At 42.7% G+C, this 16,423-nt stretch overlaps 1 protein-coding gene across 2 annotated transcripts in view; it reads left to right on the forward strand.

Moving 5' to 3' along the window:
* Positions 1-8,745: 8,745 nt before the first annotated feature.
* COQ8A (coenzyme Q8A) overlaps positions 8,746-16,423 on the forward strand; it is a 64,940-nt gene continuing 57,262 nt past the window's right edge. Inside the window, exons 1-2 of one of the 2 annotated variants that reach the window (XM_074222832.1) lie at positions 8,786-8,847; positions 14,098-14,139. The gene's annotated coding sequence lies outside the window, so the exon portion shown is untranslated. Of the gene's footprint in view, positions 8,848-14,097; positions 14,140-16,423 lie in introns of both variants that reach the window. The other variant, XM_074222833.1, reaches the window with a different exon arrangement.

Genomic DNA, 16,423 nt, shown 5'->3' on the forward strand with positions numbered 1-16,423 from the left:
CAAGTCCCACAATGGGGAGTCTGCCTTTTGGGGAGGGGTCAAGTGTCTCGGATTCTGGTCTGGCTGGTCTCTTGGATGTTGTTTCAGTGCCAGTGTAATCTAGTTTGCCTTCCCAATGAGGTGTGGCCAAAATCAGACTAAAAGTCAAGATGGAGTGTTTTAACAGAGGGATAAAGGAAGAGATTTTTTTTTTAACAGTGCAAACAAAAGATTTACAAAATTTGTTTCTAACTGATTTCAATATTTCTCCATCATCAATATGGCCTGTCATTACCAAGTCTTTGGACACCTGCAAGTAAGGGAAGGAAGGAAGGAAGGAAGGCAGGAAGGCAGAAAGCATTGGAACCCCAACTGGATGATAATTGAGTTTCTCCTACTTGAAGAAGACCATGACATTGATGTAGGGGATTTTGGGCATAGAGGAATGTTATAAATGGAAACAAATTTTGTAATCTTTTTTCTGCACTTTGATCCTGGTCATGCACTCACCTAGCTAGATGCTAGATGCTGGATTATGCATGTGTGATAGAATGTCACATTAAACCAAGTAGGAGTTCATCCTACAATCACATCTCCTATAACAATCTCTCCAATGTAAGACCCCTGGACCACTCCACAAAGGCAAATTCTCCAATACAAGACTGGGACAGCTCTCAAAACACCACCCCTCCCAAGAACTCTGAGGCTGGTATTTAAGGAGAAACTGGAGCTGTTCTGGCTCTCTCTTAGCTTAACTCTCTGATTTACAATTCTTGAGTTAATTAGTCTCTGGTCTGCTTGGTTAAACTACTTCACTTGAAGTCTTTAAGGATTTCTTAGTTATCTCTCACTTTCTTTTGTGTTGTAATAACTTATTAATAAATCTGTGGGGTTTTTTTTTTACACTTGCACTGGGTGGGTGAGTGGGGATCAGATTAGTGAGTTCTTTATGAGAAAGTAGTAAATCCTACAACAACATCAGGGAAATGATGCCATGACATACAAGTGAATTGGATTTAAGTGTGTGTGTGTGGGGGTGCTGTTCTTTCATAGATATGCTGTCTAAGCAAGCACTGAACCCCACTGCAGCTTCCTTTTCCCCCCAATATATCAAAAATTTATTTAAAAAAAAAAGACAAGAAGTAAAGGATTCCTACATTAACTGTTATGACTTGCTGAAATTTAGACAAAGTCTAAAGGGATACTACACATTAAAATTAAGTGATGTTTCTGGCCTCTAGCTCAGACTCCTATCTTTTTTTCCATTTGATGACTGTCCATGATGGACAATGGGATACTAAGTCTAAAGGGATATTACATTAATTGGAAAATTAATCCAATTTTAAGGATGAAAATTAGTAGCCAGAGGCAACATAACCTACCTCTACATGAGGTTTATTAAAGTACCAATTAGAAATAAAATCAATAAACCTTTGATAATACTGAATCTCTCCTTTAGCATGTCAGCACACCCAGTGACCTTTGATACAATGGGATAAGTGATTAGAGGTCAACACAAGTGAATTGGACTAAAGTGAGGCCAGTCTGTACAAAGTCATCAGCCTCCCTCTCTTGTCCAGGATCATCTGAACACTCTCCCTTCTAGACTTCGGTGACACTTCTTTCTCCTGGTTCTTATTTCATTAATTGTATTTTTGTCTCTGACTGGGTTTTATTATTACTGATTCCAAAAAGGGACAGACTCTTTTAGAAGCAAATAAAACTTTAAAGGCTCTATTCCAATGGAGTCAAACTGAAGTAGAAATGGAAGCCTAAGGATCCTTGATATTTAAGGATCCCTGGATGCACACTTAGTTTTAAAATGTAATGTTATCTATATTTTATTGTATTTTGTTAAATATTCCCCAATTACATTTTTAATCTGGTTCTGGTCTGTTGTCTGAGAATATGTTTGACACCTCTTTTCTCTTCCAACTAGAATGTTCTCATGCATATGCAAAAATCATACCAACTTCCTTGATTCAAGCAACCACAAAACTTGTGGAAAGCATGAGCAAGCTGCAGTTTATTTCCAGTGATGACCTATACTCATGAAATAATACTGAGGAGATGTGTGGTTGGAAAAGAAGGTGGGCTGGTCAGGTGGCAAGAGATAGCCAAAGTGTTTCACCTATGAAGAAGATCTAGAGCAGGGTCCATGAACGTGTGTGTGTGTGTGTGTGTGTGTGTGTGTGTGTGTGTGTTCCCTTTATTTATTTAATTTTATGTTCTTTTACCAGAAAGGTAAAGCTAACCTGTCTCACTGTATGGTACTGTTGCCAACAAGCCCTCAATAGTAAACAGACTTGTCGCTCAGAGGTTTATGTGACTCTGCTCTGCAAGGATGCTCCTGTGGGCTCAAGCTTACCTGACACTGCCAGAACCTCAATGCTTCCTGGATCATGGCCCCTCTCTCTGGGCAAATCCATTCCAGGGCAGCCCTACCCTTCACAAAGAAAAAAGAACTCTTCCCAGGTCTCCCCATTGGCTTTGTATACCTGATGCTTACCCAGTGTCTGGCACTTAGTAAGTGATTTATATAGGCTTGTTTCCTTCTTCCAGTTTTTCAATAGCACCTACTACATAGTCTAGTTCCTGCTGCTAGACATTAACTAGTTAAAAAATGCATTAATTAAAAATATTTATGTCCCCATCCTATATAAGTCATAATATATTGGACTTTTTTTAAAGTAACTTATAATCTAGAAAGTGATGATAATGATGATGATGATGATGATGATGATGATATTTGTCCTTCATTCTCGAAGAAGATCATGACTTCAAGGGAGGTGATTCTATGACAAGCACATGAATTGGATTTGAGTGAGGGGGTGCTATGCTAAGTCACCAGCCTCACTTTCTCCTCCAGGATCATCTGAATCCAGTGGCCAGATATGAATTAGGACAATGGAGATGTGAAGCATTCAAGATTATGTGCTTGCTCAAGGTCACACAGCTAGTAAGAGTCAAGTGTCTGAGGTCAGATTTGAAATCTGATCCTTCTGACTCCAGAGTTGGTACACTATTATGACTATAAGACAAGGCCAAAATACGCAACATGGTAATAATAAAGTTGCTAGAAAATTTGAGAGGAGAGACAGGTTGCTACTGGTCCAGGGAGGTTTTATGGGATTGTTCAGGGAGGAGGCTGTTTTAGTTACAAGTTGAAGAATGCCTAGAATTTTGATAGGTGTTGATATGGGAGGAAGGGCTTTTACAGATAGGAGTGATAGCATTTGTTGGTAAAACCTAGGATGCATTTAGGAAACAGAGTTTCCCCAGTCAGAGTGTAAGTGATGGGTAAGAAATAAAATTGGATAGTTAAGTGTTTTACCTTATTGAAGGTGAATATTGGATGTATTTAGAACAGCTTCACAATACAAGTTTACATACTCTGCCTAATTGTTGGGCTTAAAGTCTTGTCATTTTTCAGTAGCTTCCCATTATCTTTTTTTAAACAAAGCATAAATTCCTTATCCTAGTATTCATTGCCACCTCCCTAACCACTCTTCCTTTAGAAAGTGTTCTAGAATTCTTCCCCTTCAGGTATTCTTTGGCAAATGGGACTAATCTTTGTTCCTTCTCAGTCTGTTGACTTCTCTCTCCATCCTAGTCTTAATTTTACCGTTTATGTACAAGTCATTTAAAGTTTCTAAGCCTTAGTTCCCTTCTTTGTAAAATAATTTTTGTGTTATTCCACAGTTTTATGAGGAAAGCTTTTTTGGTAAACTGTAGTGTTATTTATTCATTTAATATGAGCTGTTAAGAACCCTGGATTTGGCATCCAAAGATATTTTGAATCTTAGTTCTATTAAAATGTGACCCTAGCTACTAGCTGATCATGAATTCTCAAGAAAAAACAGAATAGAGTTTGTAGTTTGTCTTGGGATGTTCTCAGGTTCAGACCACTAGATTTTTTCCTATTGTGTGTTTAATCACTTTCCTTTGCCCTGGGAATTAGTCCTACCTTCTTGGGATTGGCAGTTCTTCAAGTTTCAGATCAGGCTGGGCTTTCTTCAATGCTTGGTCAGTGGATGACTGAGTAGGCTGCATGTATCCCAACTCCTCAAAGATGTGATCTGTTTATGTTGAATTTTCAAAATTCAGTATTTCAGGAGGCTCTTTGAGGAAACAACCTTATTTCACATATTTTTGTGCATTAACTCTAGTGCCTGCTGAATTTGGATCTGTCTGCCTAAGTCTAGGTTTGCTTATCACAGATACAAAAATGAAAATTGTGTTAGTTCCTTAAACTTCCGATTTTATAGAATGTATAATACTAGAGCTAGAAGAATGACTGCTGAGGTCCTCTAGTTAATCTCACTTATTTATAAAAAGGAAACAATTCAGAAAAGCTTATCAGAAATAAGAGCACAGGATCACATATTTAGAGGCAGTTCTGTGGCAGGATATTGGATAAAGTACATAGTTGTTGGATCTAAAGTCAAAAAGAACTGAGTTCTAATCAATCCTGCCTCATTTATTAGCTGGTCAAGTCATTTCAGTACTCAGACATATTAATAATGACCACAGTCCAACTTTGGGAGATGTGTGTGAGCTTAAAAAAAAAGTGTGTGTGTATATAGTAATAATAACTCACTTCAAGATTTACAAGACTCCTACTTCCTGACTTCTGGCTTTCTTCAAATCTCAACTAAAATCTTACCTTTTATAGAAATCTTGCCTTTTACTTTCCTGATCTTCCTTAATGCTAGTAGCTTCCCTCTGCTAGTTACTTCCTATTTATTTATTTATTTATTTGGTTTTTGCAAGGCAATGGGGTTAAGTGGCTTGCCCAAGGCCACACAGCTAGGTAATTATTAAGTGTCTGAGGCAGGATTTGAACTCAGGTACTCCTGACTCCAGGGCCAGTACTCTATCTACTGTGCCACCTAGCCACCCCCTATTTATCTTGTGTAAAGCTTGCTTTGTGTTTATTTGCATCTTGACTCCTCCATTAGACTGTGAACTCCTTGAGAGTAAAAAACTGTTTTTTTCCCTTTCTTTGTATCCTGGACACAACTTAGTTCAATGTTGGCTTTTATCAGGTAGTAGATACTTGACTTACTGAAGGCTAGCTACCAAGTGAGGTGGAGCTATCTCCACTTGGCATGTCTCCTCCTAGTGTTGAGTCTGTCCCACATAGTCCTCTAAGGATAGTTATGGAAACTTTCAGCATGTTATACTTGAAACTTTTTTAGCTAGTGGGGAGAAGCTTTCAATGATTTTGCAAGTGAATTTCAATTTTACTGATGTTTCTTGTATGAAGTCCAGAATACAGGGTCACCTCTGCACCATGATAAGACAATGATGTAGGCCTTTAGTGTGGTTATACTCCACACCACACACAAATATGTTTATTATTTAAACATATTTGATAACTCACATTTAGAATGTGATATTTACAGGGACTGAGTTTCAGGATAAGTTGCTACTGTGACTAATACAGTGCCAACCTCCTACCAGTGAGATTTCATCCACTAGTTAATGAGGGTGCAGTGGGAGATAAGTAGGAAATACTTTAAGGAGTTGCTTTTCATGTATATTCTTTTCTGAATCATGTTTGTGGGATTCCAAGTTAATGGGCAGATGGGAGCTGTGAATGAACAGCTGGTTGGTTCTTGTCCTTTGTTACTGAAGAAGACCGAAATGATATCACTATGTTTGAGATAAATTATGGTGTCCAACTATGGCTGATCATCCAATATGAGCTCAGATTGAACAGCTAATCAATGGTTCCATATCCAGGGCTCTTCCAAAGACTGGCTCCTCACCATGTCCCGTTATCTTTTTTTTTAAGATTTTTTAAGATTTTTCCCCTAATCTTACTTCCCTCCCCCCACCCCCACAAAAGGCAATTTGCCAGTCCTTACATTGTTTCCATGGTATACATTGATCCAAACTGAATGTGATGAGAGAGAAATCATATCCTTAAGGAAGAAAAATAGAGTATAGGAGATAGCAAGATCAGACAATAAGATAATCAGTTTTTTTTTCTAAATTAAAGGTAATAGTCCTTGGTCTTTGTTCAAACTTTACAATTCTTTCTCTGGATACAGATGGTATTCTCCATCTCAGATAGCCTAAAATTGTCCCTGATTGTTGCACTGATGCCATGAGCAAGTCCAACAAGGTTGATCATCACTCCCATGTTGTTGTTAGGGTATACAGTGTTTTTCTGGTTCTGCTCATCTCCCTCAGCATCAGTTCATGCAAATTCCTCCAGGCTTCCCTGAAATCCCCTCCCTCCTAGTTTCTAACAGAACAATCGTGTTCCATGACATACATATACCACAGTTTGCTAAGCCATTCCCCAATTGAAGGACATTAACTTGATTTCCAATTCTTTGCCACTACAAACAGGGCTGCTATGATTATTTTTGTACAAGTGATATTTTCACCCTTTTACATCCTCACTTCAGGATATATATATATATATATATATATATATATATATATATATATATATATATATATAAAATCTCCCTTTATCCTTGATGGAACCAGATTTCTTATAGGAGGCCTTATTTAGTGAACATTTATTAACTAGGTGATGGAGTTTCCAGATTGAAAAACTGAAGATGTTGGAATAGATTAACAGTTGGTAGGAGAAGGAAGTACCAAGGAGATTATTCTTTGCTACTCCTTTCAACTGAAATGTTCTCCCCCCTCTTTGGGGCAAGTGAATGTTCCAGTGGATAGAGCATTGGACTTGGAATCAGGAAGACATCTTCATGAGTTCAAATTTGGCCTCAGATACTTCCTATGTGACCCTAGATGAGTCACTTAACCTTGTTTGCCTCAGTTTCCTCATCTGTAAAATGGTCTGGAGAAGGAAATGACCAAACATTCCAGTATCTTTGCCAACAAAACCCAAATGAGGTCATCACTGAAAACAACTTATCAACAAGTTCATCTTTTCCTCTTGGCTTCTCTGAAGGATCAGCTCAAATCCCGTCTGTGAGAGGCATTTCCTCTGCAGTTACCTTCTGTTTATACCATCTAGACTAGAGTTCAAATCTGACCTGATACATCCTTCATTCTTTTTGTTTGTTATTGCAAGGCAATGGGGTTAAGTGGCTTGCCCAAAGTCACACAGCTAGGTAATTATTAAGTGTCTGAGATTGGATTTGAATTAAGGTCTTCCTGACTTTAGGGCTGGTGCTCTATCCACTGCACCACCTAGCTGACCCCTGACCCAACACTTTGTAGCTCGGTCATTCTGTTTGTCTCAGTTTCCTCATCTTTAAAAATGACCTGGGGAAGGAAACGTTTAAATTCCATGAAAGCAGGGATTGATTATGCTTTTCTTTGTATTCTGTGCTTTACTCAGTTCCTAAATCATAGTTAAGTTCTAAATAAATGCATGTCCTTGATGATAATAGTTTTATTTGGTTTATTAATTTGTCCCTCACTGAGGAACAGTATGATCTTGCAAGATTTTAGTTCCTGACTAGGAAAAGGTACAGGTCTGTGTGATCTGAGGCTAAATGTGGAGGTGACTGCTGTGAAACCTAAGGAAGGATGTGGGCCATGCCCTCTTCTGTCCTTCTCTGGCCCGGCCCAGCCCCTCTTCTGTCTTTCATCGGCCTGGCCCATTCCCTCCTCTGTCTTTCTCTGGCCTGGCCTGTCCTCTCTTTTGTCCTTCTCTGGTGGTCCCCTCTTCTGTCCTTTTCCAGCCTGGCCCGTCCCCTCTTCTGTTCTTCATCGGCCTGACCCGTCCCCTCTTCTGTCTTTCTCTGGCCCGTCCCCTCTTCTGTCCTTCACCAGCTTGGCCCGTCCCCTCTTCTGTCCTTCACTGGCCCGGCCTGTCCCCTCTTCTGTCCTTCTCCGGTCAGGCATTTCTAAGAGCCCAGGCCTGGGCTTATAACTGCATTTATTTGTAACTGTGTTTCCCCCTGTTTGGTGGGATAGGAAGAAGTACTGCATGGCCCCACTTGGGGGTCACACCAGCCCCCATTCCTGCCCCTGCTGCGGTCCTCCAGACCCAGGGACTAGGAACGGGGAACAGAAGGGAGGACGAAGAGCAGGAGGCGGCGGCCGGCCGGTGGGTGAGGGAGGGCTCTGGCCGGCCCAGGCGCGGGGCGCAGTGGCGGGGAGGCTCCCCCAGGCCCGAGTCCGGAGCGGGCCGGGAAGCGTGGCGGTGGAGGAAGGCAGCGGAGGAGTGCGGGGGTGCGGCCCGGCTGGGAGAGGGGGCGCCTGGGGCGGGCGCCTCCGGAATCTTCTGTATCCTCTTCTCCCGCCTTTTCCCGAGGCCTGGCGGGGGCTGGCGTGAGGCCGTTTGCGACGTTTCCTGCCAGGACAGCCGCGACAACGGCCCCGGCGCCCCGGCACCCCGCCGCCCCGGCACCCCGGCACCCGCCGCCCCGGCACCCCGCCGCCCCGGCACCCCGGCACCCACCGCCCCGGCACCCCGGCACCCCGCCGCCCCGGCACCCCGCCTCGGCCCGCCCGCGCCCCTCCTTATTCGCAGGCTCCGCAGCGTGGGGGAGGGGCCCGGAGCGGCCCGAGGAGAGCGGCCTCCGCCGGCCCCGCCCCGGCCCCGCCTCCAGGGCCCCGCCCCTCCGGGCCCCGCCTCCCCGGCCCCGCCCCTCCTGGAATCCGGCTCCCGATTGGCCCGGACCCGGGCGCCCCCGGGCACGCGTTCCGAAGCAGGAAGCGGCGCGGCCAATCGGCGCGGCCCCGGGGGGCGGGGCTCCCGGGCGCCCCCGGCTCCGGCGCGGCCGCCGAGCTGGTAAACATCGCCGGGAGCGCGTGCCGCGGCCACAGTGCGGCGCGGAGGCCGAGCGGGCGCGGGCGGGGGCGCGCCTGGGGCGGGCGCGGGCTCAGACCCTCTCCCCGGCGCCGGGGCGCGGCCGCGCTCTGCAGGTAAGGAGCCCCCGAGACGGGGCCCGGCCCTTCTCCCCGCCGCCGGCCCAGGCCGGCCTCTGACCTCCCCCGCGCACAGCCGCCCCGGGGCGGAGCCCGGGCTGGCGGCCTCCCCACGCCACCCGCGCCCACCCCCACGCGCGCCCGCGCCCACCCCCCACGCTCCCGCCGGTGCCTTGGGCGCGGGAGGGCCCCGACCGGTCCCGGCCCCGGGCAGGTGCTTGTGGCGCCCCGGCCCGCGGCCCGGGCAACACCCTCAGCATGGTTTGGGGCTCGCTCGCCCGCGTGTCGGAGGCGGCGCCGGCGGCCCCCCGCAGAGCCGGGGCCGCCCGGCCCGGCCCGGGAGCCTGAAGCCGGCAGCAACGTGCCCTCCCGGGGGCGGCTCCGGGCCCAGGCCCAGGAGCGGACCCCAGCCCGGCCCCGTGTACCCCGCGGGCCAGGGATTTCATCCCGGGCCTCTGAGCCTTTTTTGTGTCACGGAACTCCGGGGCAGTCTGCTGAAGCCTGTAAACTGACTCTCAGAGTATGATTTAAAATATTTCAAATATCAGTATGTTTTTAAATATTTAAAATAAATTGCGTAAGATTAACAATAAAACCAATATATCAAAATAGTTAAAAAAATGTTTTTAGAAAAGTTCACAGAACTCAACAAAACAGGAGAATTTAATTGACTCGACTGGGGCACACAAGGAAGTGACAGAGCTGGGATTTGAATCCAGGTCCCCTGATCCCCAAATCCATTGATTCTTTTCTCTGCATCATATTCTTTTTTTTAGGTTTTTTTTTTTTGCAAGGCAAAGGGGTTAAGCGGCTTGCCCAAGGCCACACAGCTAGGTCATTACTAAGTGTCTGAGGCCGGATTTGACCTCAGGTAGCACAGACTCCAGGGCCGGTGCTTTGTCCACTGCACTACCTAGCCACCCCCCCATTATATTATTCTTTATACTGTTTTTTTCTCAAGGAGGATAGCAAAAGAGAATGAGAGAGATGAGGGGATTAGGTTTTGAACTCTGCAGTCTTGGAAGTGTCTAGAAAGTGCCCTTGAGTAGGAATTCAGGCTTAGATTGGAACTTTGACTTTGTACCTAGTGGAGTGGGTGAAAGCAGTATTGGGGTTTTTTTTTTTTTGGTTTTTTTTTTTTGCAAGGCAAATGGGTTTAAGTGGCTTGCCCAAGGCCACACAGCTAGGTAATTATTAAGTGCCTGAGACAGATTTGAACCCAGGTACTCCTGACTCCAGGGCGGGTGCTTTATCCACTGTACCACCTAGCCGCCCCTCAGTATTGGGGTTTGACCACCTTGATTGTACCCCTTTCTGGGGCTTGAAGTAATCCAAATATGGCTCTATTTTTTTCCTGACCGACCAAGCACTGGTATGGCACCAGTAATCAGTCCTCTCATCTCTGAAAGAGGGAAGTACACTTTTTTAATCTGTTGCCCCAGGTCAAGATTGATCCTTGACAGGTTGGTTCATCTGGCTATTAGTGTTGATTTTGCTTATGTTATTGTAGCTATTCAACAGGCACATTTTGAGGCTTTCCCAGTATTCTCTGGCACAGGGTGAATGTCCCCCAAGCATCCAAGAGTTGCTCTTGCTCTGGGGAGGATGGGCACCCTGGCATATTAACTGGCTTCCTGGTTGGCTCATAGGGAAAGAGCATTGCTTCTGTGTTTGAGAGGATGGGCAGTCTTCATAAAGTTTCCCAGGGGGTCTGAACTAGGAAGAATAGAGGCATGGGAGTTACTGAATATATTAAATTTCTCTTACAGTTATGTATTTGTTGAATAAATGTAATAAGTTCACCAGCTGTAATAAGTATGAGGTTCATTCAGTCTTTATTGATTCAGAGAAACATGGGGCAATTTGAATGACAGAGAGAAGGAAGGAGAACCCAAAGAACTTTGTGCTTAACTATGTTAACTGACCTGTAGCTAAAGACAACAATAATGTCACTATATCAGATATCAGGATATCAGATTAGTTGAATGCTTCATTCTTGACCAGCTTTAGCTGTCCACATAAGACCTAGGAGAGGAGAGAATTGATGGCTCTTTTCATGTGTGTATGTATGTGCATGTATGTATGTATGTATATATATGTATATGAATGTATGTATGTGGGAAGGGTTGGAGTGGACATGACACTTGGAGGAGTAATAGCAGAGTAACTGTCCATGTCAAGCATGGACCCCAGAGTCATTTCTGTTGCTGACTGGAATAAGAGCCATGTGTAGTTAGTGGTGTCTTGATTTCATTGTAGCCCCTGAAAAGAGTGCCAGCATTCCTGTGAAAATACCACTCAAGAATTTAACAAAGTACTTCTCCCAGGGAATAATGAGATCCGGGGAGTAGAGAGGGCTGAAGGGGCTAGCCTAGTCCTTTTTCTGAACAGAATTAGATCAGGCACCTGCCTAGTTGCTTTGCCTGATGATAGGAACAGGATATTCCTCTTAGAATATAACAACCTTTGCCAGGAAAGCCTGGATTGGGGATTTCTCTAAGCCTAAAATGGGCCTAATAAGTGTCCATCAGTTAACAGATATTTTTTCATTAATCTTCTCTCCTAGGTCTGTTACCTAATCTCATATGTAAAGTTTCATGATTTATTTAGCCACATACCTGTTTTGTTGTTGAGTGCTTACATTTGTATCTGAGTCTTTGACCCCATTTGGGCTTTTCTTGGTCAAAAATGCTGGAGTATTTGTTATTTCCTTCTGTAGCTTATTTTACAGATGTGGAAACTGAGGTAAACAGGGGTAAGCAACTTGCTCAGGGTCACACAGTTAGTAAATGTTTGAGGCTGGATTTGATCTCAACTCCTGATTCCAGGCCTTACACTCTTATCTAGTGTACCACCAAGCTGCCCTGTATAAAAAATATCCTTTATTTCAGAAAAATGGAAAATGGAATTTTTTTCCCCCCTACTTCTTCTGCCATACAATGGAAAGTGACAGAGAATTCAAGAAGAATCCAGTTATATCTTGTTTTTCTCATACTCTGTACATTTTTTTTTGACCAAATCTATGATTTCCCTGTAATGGATTTACTCTAATACTGGATAATCTGTTCTGTGTTAGAAAGTAGCCTGAGGGTGCTAAAGGTTGAATGACTTGCCCAGGGCCAGTTTCTTTCAGAGGGGAGAGTCTTACTGACTTTGACACCAGAGCTGTAGCCATCACACCACTTACTCTGCCTTTTGCCCCATGTGACCCCATTTTAAAGTGTAGGAAAATCATCTTCATCTTCTTTCCATTGGCTTCTAGCATTTGCAGTGGCTTGATCCAAATCTCAAAAAGCTATAAGGTTAGACTTGGTCTAGGAACTTCTAGCCTCAAATAGAACTCCTGAAAGCACTTTATTAATTCTCCAAATCGATTGGTTCTGATTGATTGTTCATTTATTCTCTTCTAGATTGGGTGAGATGTCATTAAGAAAGGCTTCCAGGAGAAAGGAGTTGGGTCTTGAAGGATGGGTCACATTCCAAGAGATAGAGTTGGCAGGGAGGACTTCATAGGTGGAAAGTGTTGGCATGGCTTGCCATACAGAGGCAGTGGAGCCCAAGCTCTTTTGTGTTTGACTGGAGATAGTATAGGGGGATGATGAGAAAGAATAGATGAGTTATGTAGAACTTTCTGCCTCTGAAAAGAGACATTAAGTAGCTGTGAGTTATTATTGACTAAAGCTGAATATGCCAGAGTAGTCTGGTCAGTTGTGCCTTTTTGGAATTTCATCTTATCACTCTTCAGAGGGGCCTCGTAGAGTTTAACTTGGTGCTTGTTCCTCCCCCTTGACTCTTAAGTTATTGTCATCCCATTTGCTCTCTGTCTCTCTCTCTTTCTCTCTGCAGCATCCCCTCCATAGTTCTTTCCAATTGTTGACCTGGGCTCTTTGTCCTCTGGAGGATTATTTACAGAGAGCAGAATTTCTTTGGTTTTGTTAGAATTGGGGTCACTCCCATACTCTATTCCTGTAGGTCTACCTATTGTATGTAGACTTGTATGTCCAGAGAAACCAAGGTATTCATGCTTATAGTTAAAGTAATTACTCTGTAGCACTGTGGTACTCAAAACTTTTTGGGTCTTTGCACTCTTAAAAATTAGTGGAGACCCCCAAAAACTTTTGCTTTTGAGGGTTGTCTCTATCAGTATTTATTACATTTGAAAATAAAACTCCTAAAAAATTTAAAAATAAAACAACAAACCTACCACATGTTAACAAAATGATATTGTATAGGAAAAACATTTTAAGAAAATTTAGAGGGATGTAAATTGCAAATTGCTTTTGTACCATCAATGTACATTTTAATCCTATAGTTCCAGGGTAAACCATCAGATTCAAAAATGTTATTCAATGCTTTTTAATTTCTGTATGCCACTTTAATTGCTGCCCACCATTCACATAAAATGAGATCTTTGATGATTATTTGGTGCTGTTATAGGAGGAATATAAGCAAAGCAACAATTTTAACCATATCTATAAACTTGTTCATTTGTAAGGCAAAAGTACAATTCTGCAGATGAGATATTAACTCGTTCATGTTTGAGGATAAATCTTTTGTTCACAGTTTATATAGCTTCTGAAATTCTCCACCCTATACCCACAAGATAATGAGACTACAAAATGAAGTAAAGTTTTAGCATTGTTAGAAAATAGTTCTGATTTTGCAGATACCCCCTGAAAGGGTCTCTGGGATTCCCAGTGGTCCCTGAGATCTTAGTCTGAGAACTGCTCTTTTTTGTTTTGTCTTTTTGTTTGTTTTTTACAAAGCAATGGGGTTAAGTGATTTGCCCAAGGTCACACAGCTAGGTAATTATTAAGTGTCTGAAGCTAGATTTGAATTCGGGTACTCCTAAATCCAGGGCCAGTGCTCTATCCACTGTGCCAGCTAGCCATCCCAAGAACTGCTCTTTTAGTAAGTTGTTTAACTGATTAGCTCCTCTTCCTTCTCCTTGAAGGTGAGGGAAGATTAGCACTCATGTATGCAAAGGATTTTGTACTGTACTTATTTGCAGAATCAGATTTTTAATGTTTTTTTTTTTACACTTTTAATTCCCTGCCTTTTTTATGGAGAGCATACCTTGAGTGCTATTTTCAGTTATCTAGGAGATGACTGATTGAACTCCCTGCCCGCCTTATGGTTCCCCAAGTTTTTAGTTTTTTAGTTTGAGAAATTCATGTGAAAGGTTCATTGTTTAAAGTTAAAATCCTAAGAGGGTGTTAACAGTAGAATTTCATTGCTTCTTGGCAGGTTTTCCCATTGGCATCGTTCCTGACTCAAAGGAGGGTGAAGGTATGAATAAATTGCCTTGTAATTCTTAGGTAGGGGTGGTTACTGTTTGACTGGACTTTAGCAAACATTTCAAGTCTTTCTGTAGTTTTTAAAGAAGTAGTAACTCTTGCTCTTTGGCATGTTTACCACATTAGAACATTAGATAAAACCATAGCTGCTTACCTTATTTTAGTTCAGAGGAACTCTACTTTTCTGTTCAGACATGTAGTCCAGACCTAATAAATAGGGTGTAAATTTTCCTTTTGAGAAAAAAAAGCTGCCTTCTGTTTCTTTCTTTCTTTACTAAAAACTTTACATTGATGCCAGGTACAGAAGGGACAAATCTCAAGGTCATGTCTGTGGTGCAGCCTTTGGGCTTAGTTTTTTCTCTTGTGGGGGACTGGGATGAAACAGTTTTGTTAGTGTAGTTTTTAAACTAATAATTTTCCAATGACCCTTCCTTATAGTAAACACAAGCAAAAAGTTAAATATATCTTTTTAAAGCAAGCTCTTTAGAGAGATGGCAGTTGTTTTGTTGTTGTTGTTCAGTGACTTTCAAAATAGACCTTCCTAAGCAAGAGATTGAGCAAGGACTGTCTTGCCTTTGTTTCCTCAGCACCTCGCATGAAACCTGGCACATATTAGTCTGCTAAGACATGCATGTTGACTAATTGGCTTAGGTGCTTTTTGAGGCTTGCTTTATTATGGATAGAGGCTGTGGCCTTTGACTAGTACCTGTGGCTTAGTTTTTCCCCCTTCTCAGAATAGTGTAAAGGAATGAGGAGGGGTCAGCACTTGCCAGGGTGGTTTTAGACATAGTATTCTGTCATTCTGACATGGGTGGAGGGCTGTGTGAATATGTTTGTACAAGTGATCAGTGCGCTATTTGTTGTGTGTGACTCTGGCTTCTTTATATACCTCTGTTTCTCCTAATCTAGGACATAATCTCAGTGATGGGTTTTTGAAGCTGTTGGACTTGGTCACTACCTTCAGTTTTCTCATTTATAAAATAAAGTTGATAGTCTTTTGGCAGAATTATGGACCTAAGATAGTCTCTTTTTTATTTATTTTTTACTCTTTTTAATCTTTTTTTTTATTTTTTGTTTTTGTTTTTTTTTTTAGGTTTTTTGCAAGGCTAATGGGGTTAAGTGGCTTGGCCAAGACCACACAGCTAGGTAATTATTAAGCATCTGAGTTCACATTTGAATTCAGGTCCTCCTCACTCCAGGGCTGGAGCTCTCTATCCACTGCTACCTAGCTGCCCCCATTGTCCCTTTTAAAAAAGTTCCATCTTACCATCTCAAAACAAAAAGAATTGTGCTCATTAAATGAATAACAAAAGCAAGAAGAAACTAAAGGAAGCAGGTTGCCACAAAGTAATTAGTTATTACAAAGTCACCTGATCTATTTGCCAGTTATCTATACCCAGTCCTCCCCAGGGGCCGTTTCCCTGGCTCCAAGCCTCTATGAGGTTGTGAATATGTCTAGCCTTTTCTTCATTGAGTATTGTTATCAACTAGATTCTCCAGATCATTTCCTGTGCCTTAGAGGGTTGAGATCTATGAATATAACCAGCCTCGGGGTCTGGATAGAACCTAGTAGATTACTGCCTGGGGGAAGAACCCAGAAATATGGAATCTTTTACATTAGAAAATGGAAAGACTTTATGCAGCAGGCTAGATGAAAGGTGGACCTTAAACTGATTGGGTCAAATCTTCCCTCAGAAGTAACCCAGCCTATAGTGGAAGGAAGTCATAGAAATAGTTCAACCCAAGTGGTCAGGGAAGCTGTGAATGGGGAACACTTAACAATGGCAAGTCAGCTTCAGTTCTACTAGTACAGAAGAGAAAGAGTCTTCTGGAAAGAAGAACAAAATATAGGAAGTGCTTCACAGAAAAACCAATAGAGAATCTTCGCGAGAAAGACATAATGAACAAATAAACTAGCTGTGAGGCTAATCTGATGGGTAAATATTACAGATAGAGGGAAAGAAAGAAATCCCCAAGAAAAGAGAACATAGTACAGTTGTCCTCCTCCCCATTCTCCTATGACTGTGGGTCAACTGTAAGAACCTCCAGAATATTTCTGAAAAATGATAAAAGAATTAAAAAGAGAAATAAAAGACATAAGGGGTGGAAACCAGAGCTCAAAGAAGAAATCAGTAAGACCAAAGAAGAGAGTGGAGCATTTAGAACAAATATTTGATTTGGGCTTCTTTGAACAAGAGTAACAGGTGGTTGGTTGAGTTGGAACTTAATTGAAGTCACTTTAGGAGAGAATGAACCCTAAAGGAGAACTTTTCTGA

This window comes from Macrotis lagotis, chromosome 2 (genome assembly GCF_037893015.1).
Source record: "Macrotis lagotis isolate mMagLag1 chromosome 2, bilby.v1.9.chrom.fasta, whole genome shotgun sequence".
Taxonomy (NCBI): Eukaryota; Metazoa; Chordata; class Mammalia; order Peramelemorphia; family Peramelidae; genus Macrotis; species Macrotis lagotis.